The sequence below is a fragment of the Schistocerca gregaria genome, chromosome 8 (assembly GCF_023897955.1).
Source record: "Schistocerca gregaria isolate iqSchGreg1 chromosome 8, iqSchGreg1.2, whole genome shotgun sequence".
In the NCBI taxonomy this organism is placed as follows: domain Eukaryota; kingdom Metazoa; phylum Arthropoda; class Insecta; order Orthoptera; family Acrididae; genus Schistocerca; species Schistocerca gregaria.
In genome coordinates this window covers 413,549,216-413,556,419 of record NC_064927.1, presented here as the reverse complement: position 1 = coordinate 413,556,419, position 7,204 = coordinate 413,549,216, and the positions used below count along the sequence as shown (strand labels likewise).

At 40.9% G+C, this 7,204-nt stretch overlaps 1 pseudogene; it reads right to left on the bottom strand.

The window, feature by feature from the left end:
- Positions 1 to 6,790: 6,790 nt before the first annotated feature.
- Positions 6,791 to 6,908, bottom strand: LOC126285622 (5S ribosomal RNA; annotated as a pseudogene).
- Positions 6,909 to 7,204: the final 296 nt, after the last annotated feature.

Here is a 7,204-nt window from a genome sequence, read left to right as displayed (position 1 = left end):
GTTTACAGGTCATGGCAGATGGAACAGGGCTTCATCACCCATGGAATAAAGCATTGATTTCAACACTCCACTCACAAATGTTTGACACAAGCATGTACTGCAATTCACACGTTTTGACTTATCTTGCTATTGCAGTTCTTAGACGCACGTCATTTTTCAGGACTTCATCCCTATATGGCGTAAAACATATTGACAAGACCTACACGAAACGTTCAGTTGTTGCGACAGTTCACGTGTTGACTTCTTTGTACTCTGGTTCATTCGTGGTCGAATATCCACTATCACAGTATGTGTACAAACGGTCGGGGCTCGATTGTTTTCTGCGTTTGCAACTGGCGCAGTAGTACAAGTGCGTCAGTTTGTAACCATATCCTCTTTTCTGATATGGAGAAGCCAGGAAAGTTGTTTGCAAGAATGTCCTGCGTTTTCTTTAATGAACGGTTAGACACGTACATATCTACTATTTGCGCTTCTCTCTTACAAAGTACACATCTCCCTCAGATATTTGCTTCACACTTGTTAACTAAGTCGCAACGCCTTTCGTACTGACAATACAAAACGCAATCGGAACAACTTTGCAACGAAAGATGACAATTGGCGGGCGAAAGTGAGCAGTCTAGTATTCGGAACCGGTTTTTTGTGCGGCATACTGAACAAAAACACACAAGGAATTAAAGAATTAAACTCTGTAAGCACACAGAAACACGCAAAGAATTTAATAATTAAGCTGTGAACACAATCTTTACTGGTGGCATCGATTTCGTTTAACGGGTCAGTACACCCATTCAATGTGAGCGATATTTAATGAGTAAATTAATAAACACAATGTTAATTACTGTAATACTGTACATTTTACTACCGTAGTTATTATTATTATAATAATTATTATTGAGCTTGTGTACTGCAATGATTACGATGTTCACTTTCTGTGTTAACCTTTCGGATAAGCGTTCTACGTAAACTAAATGTAGGTATAAGAAAACAATATTTAGCCCAATTATTCTGTTCAATTGTCCCTTTCATTACCAAAAATATGAATAAATATGTTACTCTAAAACGATTAATACTTTTTCCAGCCTCGAAATATTTTGTTACTATCCTTTACAATTAAAAGATGAAACGAAATTATTCAGTACTCATCTACACGAATCTGTAATAAAGCATTTACCAACAAATAAGACATCTACATGAGAAAGCTGTTTCTTGTGAAGTGAATCCTAGAGGCAGTTGATCAGAATAATTGTAGTCATTTAAAACAGTAGAAACAAAGTGGAGCATTTTATTACATGTAACATGTATTGTAGGATTTTGCAGGGTTTCACGTCTCACTTTGTGCTGAAAGATGAGGTTCGTCAAACTCGTAAACTACCTACGTAAATCACTAATATTAACCCGTAAATTGCACGTGTAGCTAATTTTCGTACGCAATTGAAAGTAAAACGCAATAAAAAACAAAAGTAAATACGATAAAACACCCACATTGAGTTGCTGGAATGTATGTTTGATGCCCACCAGAGCATTAAAGTAAATAACTGAATAAAAATAGAAGCCGGCAGAACTCGTACCAACATTGGCAAATTAAATGACACTTGAGTTGACGCAAATATTCACCGTTTAGAGAACTGAGGTAAATGTAGAGAGAAATACATGCTGTAATACTGCACTCTTTACAAGGCACGGTTTTCTAAAATAGTACAACCGTTTTCTTACGAATGCATTTCATCTATTCGTCAGTGATAAAGAGATTACTTGAAAGTAGCTTTGCGAAAAAGCAGAAATTTTTTAACATCGAATATTAATTTCAGTATTAGGAAGTCTTTTGTGAAGATATTTGTAAGCAGTGTTGCCTTGTACGCAAGTAGAACGTGGGCGAGGAGTAGATCGGATAAGAAGACAACTGAAGCTTTTAAAATGTCCTGCTGCGAGGTAGTATTGAATATTAGGTAGATAGATGGAATAACTAATTATGAGGTGCTGAATACAACTGGGCAGAAAATAAAACTGTGGCACAACATGAGTACTAGAGGGGATTGATCAAAGAATAGTCAATTAGGCGATAGAGGCGAGTGTAAAGGCTGAAAACTGTTGGAACAGATCAAGGCTTGAACACAGTTGTAAGGTGGTCACGTCATTTTGGTTTTTGTACGTTATCGATGAGCACGTCAGAGACAGAGAGAGAGAGAGAGAGAGAGAGAGAGAGAGTGAGAGAGAGATAGAGAGAGAGAGAATGTTACGTTACTGTTAAACAATCTTTGGTCTTGTCGCTGCACAGTCTTTGCCTCTGCGCAGTCTGATCCATTCTTAGTTGGAGTGTGGTAGGTGATGGACGTATTCAGTAGTGCTGTATGGACTTTTTATGTTATCTTTTAGATGAAGGAAGATTTATTATAAAGGTCACCAAGGATGAATACGATGTATATATTAGAAGGCAAAAAGGACATAAATTTTCAATAATTTATTACTTTTGAAGAGAAGATGAGATTGAAACACTGCGCACCTAGGAATGATTATATCAGCTAATTAACTTGCTCAGAACTGAAAGTAAGACCAACCCCACTTCCCTGGACCAAGCATTAACATATTAACAGGTTAAGCTGTTTGATTTCATAGAAATTCTCTGTTAGTATTGTACCCTTTTTTAAATCGTTGTCCACTTTGGTAAGCAGAGTATTAATGTAGGTTAATATTTACAAAGAAGAAAACAGCGACCAGCCACTATTAATACTGCTATTTATTTAGGTAAATAGCGCCGTTACCGGTTTCGAACTGGCAATTTCATCATCAGACGGCTGTTCACTTGATTTTCTAGATACACTTTACATTATCGTCCGTTTTCGATTTTTATTATTCCACTGTGGTGAAGTAGAGTATTATTCACACCAATGTTACCTGTGAAGATCACCTGAGGTTTTAACACTGTCTTTTTGAATACACACTTCATTCTAAAATCTTTGTCTTGGAGTATCATTTCATAGGAATAGTTACTCTCCCCATCCCATTGTTTTTCATTACGCATTACCACATGCAACAGCTTGAATATGTACTTACAAACAGGAATCTAGGTTGGCCGCTGCCTGCTTGCTGTTTGCTGTTGTGCTTTCGAGAAATCTGCAACAATGTTGTCAAGACGCGACGTAAGTGGAAATTTTGACTAGGACCAGATAACTGTTTTACTTAAGTTGTGCGTATAACATAAAGACAGTTCAGTTCAAATTAGGTTCTATTTAGTCAAAAATCAGTATACGAGTTTAAGTTGGATGACATAGTTTTGGTGATACGTAGACTTTTAATAGCGTGGGAGATAACTTTGTGCTCAATTTCAGCGAGATTGCTCAGATGGGTGTAGGTATCAATAGTTATGCAGAGATGAAGAGGCTTGTTCAGGACACACTAACGTAGAAAGCTGCATCAACCTAGTCCTCTTATGACATGGGAATTTAATATGTATGACAGGCAAGCACAGGAAACAAGATGAGAAGAAGAATACTGAAAACTAATGCAGAGGAACAGATGGTAACACGAAGTTATTAAAAAGTAGCGTGGCCCCAAGTGGCAATGGGTTCGCTATCGTTTGCGAATGATAAGAAATGGTAGGCCAACTGCCTTCAACGATGTTTCGTCTGACTTTAATATTGATGTGGAGATTATTTCAGAACAACATCAACCAGACTGCAACCGAGGGAGACGGCGCCGTGGTTAGCGTGTGCTGGACTTGCGTTCGGGAAGATGGCGGTTCAATCCCGCCTCCGGCCATCCTGATTCAGTTTCCCATGATTCCCCTAAATCGCTTCAGGCGAATGCAAGGATGGTTCATTTGAAAGGGCACGGCCGACTTCCTTCCCCAATCCAATGAGACCTATGACCTCGCTGTTTGGTCCCTTCCACCAAATCAATCCAGCCACACTGAAAATAGTATTTTAAAAAGGCTGACGAATATGAGTTGTAACTGAATGTGTTAGGCTTGAAATACACGATATAGAATTGGTGCTAGCTTACGAAGTGTCATAAAACGAGGTCCTTACTTCTTCCATTACTACCAAATTACACTACTGGTCATTAAAATTGCTACACCACGAAGATGACGTGCTACAGACGGGAAATTTAACCGACAGGAAGAAGATGCTGTGATATGCACATGATTTCCTATCCAGAGCATTCACACATGGTTGGTGCCGGTGGCGACACCTACAATGTGCTGACGTGACGAAAGTTTCCAACCGATTTCTCAGAAACAAACAGCAGTTGACCGAGGTTGCCTGATGAAACTTTGTTATGATGCCTCGTGTAAGGAGGAGAGATGCGTACCATCACGTTTCCGACTTTGATAAAGGTCGGATTGTAGCCTATCGCGATTGCGGTTTATCGTATTGCGACACTGCTACTCGGGTTGGTCGAGATCCAATGACTGTTAGCAGAAAATAGAATCGGTGGGTTCAGGAGGGTAATACGGAACGCCGTGCTGGATCCCAACGGCCTCGTATCACTAGCAGTCGAGATGACAGGCATCTTATCCGCATAGCTGTAACGGATCGTGCACCCACGTCTCGCTCCCTGAGTCAATATATGGGGACGTTTGCAAGACACCACCCATCGGCACGAACAGTTCGACGACGTTTGCAGCAGCATGGACTATCAGATCAGAGACCGTGGATGCGGTTACCCTTGACGCTGCATCACAGACAGGAGCGCCTGCGATGGTGTACTCAATGACGAACCAGGAGGCACGAATGGCAAAACGTCATTTTTTCGGACGAATCCAGGTTCTGTTTACAGCATTATGATGGTCGCATCTGTGTTTGGCGACATCGCGGTGAACGCACATTGGATCTTAATATTCGTCATCGCCAATCTGGCGTATCACCCGGCGTGATGGTATGAGGTGCCGTTGGTTACACGTCTCGGTCACCTCTTGTTTGCATTGACGGCACTTTGAATACTGGACGTTACATTTGAGATGTGTTACGACCCGTGGCTCTACCCTTCATTCGATCCCTGCGAAACCCTACATTTCAGCAGGATAATTTACGACCGCATGTTGCAGGTCCTGTAGAGCCTTTCTGGATACAGAAAATGTTCTACTGCTGCCCTGGCCAGCACATTCTCCAGATATCTCACCAATTGAAAACGTCTGGCCATTGGTGGCCGAGCAACTGGCTCGTCACAATACGCCAGTCACTACTCTTGGTAAACTGTGGCATCATGTTGAAGATGCATGGACAGCTGTACCTGTACACGCCATCCAAGCTCTATTTGACTCAATGCCCAGGTGCATCAAGGCCGTTATTACGGCCAGAGGTGGTTGTCCTGGGTACTGATTTGTCAGGATCTATGCACCCAAATTGAGTGAAAATGTAGTCACATGTCAGTTCTAGTATAATATAGTTGTCCAATGAATACCCATTTATTATCTGCATTTCTTCTTGGTGTAGCAATTTTAATGGCCGGTAGTGTATATTACACTTCCTTTTGTCCCAGATGTGTTTAGTAACGAAATCTTCAAGTAATGTCATGAAACAAGAACAAATGATACAAAAAAGAAATATGGTATTTTCCCTAAGACGAACTTCATTCATATGCAGTTTTGTCAAAAGACTCAAGCATTTTCACTTGAGATTTGTGTGGAGATGACGCTGTTGTTTACCGACTAGTAAAGACATCACAAGATCAAAACCAATTGCAAAATGATTTACACAAGATACCTGTGAGCTGCGCAAATTGACAATTGACACGAAATAAGGAATAATATGAAGTCATCCACACGAGTACTAACAGTAATCTGTTAAGTGTCAGTTTCACGGTAAGTCTCACAAACCTAAAGGCCGTCAAGTCAGTTAAATACCTAGGGACTACAATTACGAGCCACTCGAATTGGAACGACCGCATAGAAAATGTTCTGGGGGAAGGTGAACCGAAGACTGTGTTTCCTTGCAGAAGACTCAGAAGGTGCAACAAACCCACTAGACTGCCTGCATTACGCATGTCCATATTGCTGTATGGTACGGACCCTACCAGAGGGGATTAAATGGGGTTATCGGAAAAGTTAAGTGAATGTGTGAAATCTTATGGGACTTAACTGCTAAGGTCATCAGTCAGTTAAGTGAAGGCGGCTCGTTTTTTACTATCGCGAAGCAGGGAAGAGAGTGTGACGGATACGATACGCCAGATGGGGCTAATCTTTTCGTGTAATTTCAATCAGCAAGTGACTCCTGCGAATAAGAAAATATTTTTGGGGCCTGCCTAAATAGGCAGAAATCATCCTAATGAAATAACAGGAATCAGAGCTTGAATGGAAAGCTTTAAATGTTCATCTTCCTAGCGCGCTGTCCGAGAGTGGAATGGCAGAGTCGCGGTCTGAAAGTGAAAGTAGTCTGTACAAGTAGGTGTAGAGATATTGAAATGTACAGTACACTGAGGCGCAAGTGGTAATTAGTAGGCTATTGTAGCCACAGGTCACCAAAGAGAAAATCAGTTTACAACACTTATTTACATTAATCACAATTCTGCAGTGAAGATGTGCAGAAGTCATATGGTAACTAACATTCGCATATTCGCAATTATTATTAATACACACACATGACTAAGTTCTACCAAAAAATATGTTAATATGTTGGCGTTGGCCACTGATAAATCTTTTAGGTTACTCTTAAGTCTCCTCCCGAGCAGGCCACAAAGGCCCAAGGGTGTCGACCGACCGCACACCCAGCTGTATGTCATTTTCTGAGACCAGAGCCGCTGCTTCTTAATCAAGTGGCTCCTCAGTTGGCCTCACAAGGGCTGAGTGCACCCCGTATGTCAACAGTGCTTGGCAGACTGAATGGTCACCCATCCAAGTGCTAGCCTAGCCCGACAGCGTTTAACTTTGGTGGTCTGACGGGAACCGGTGTTACCACTGCGGCAAGGCCGTTGGCAGGCTACTCTTAAATACAAGTTTATTCACACTTACACATTTTATGGCTGCAGGAAAGTTATTGAAAATATGTGTTTCTCAATAATGGGTAATTTAGAGACCAAAGTAAGTGACTTTAAATGTGTATGAAGATTATCGATTCTTCTGGTAGTGGTACCATGATTTGCGTTGTTGATTTGGAAAGGAGATGTTCTACTTTAATTTAACTGAGTATTCAACATTGCCCAATTGTGTATTTATTCCAGATTTCTGTTAACTCAACTGCTCCTTACACCTCTCTCAGTCAATATCCTCCTT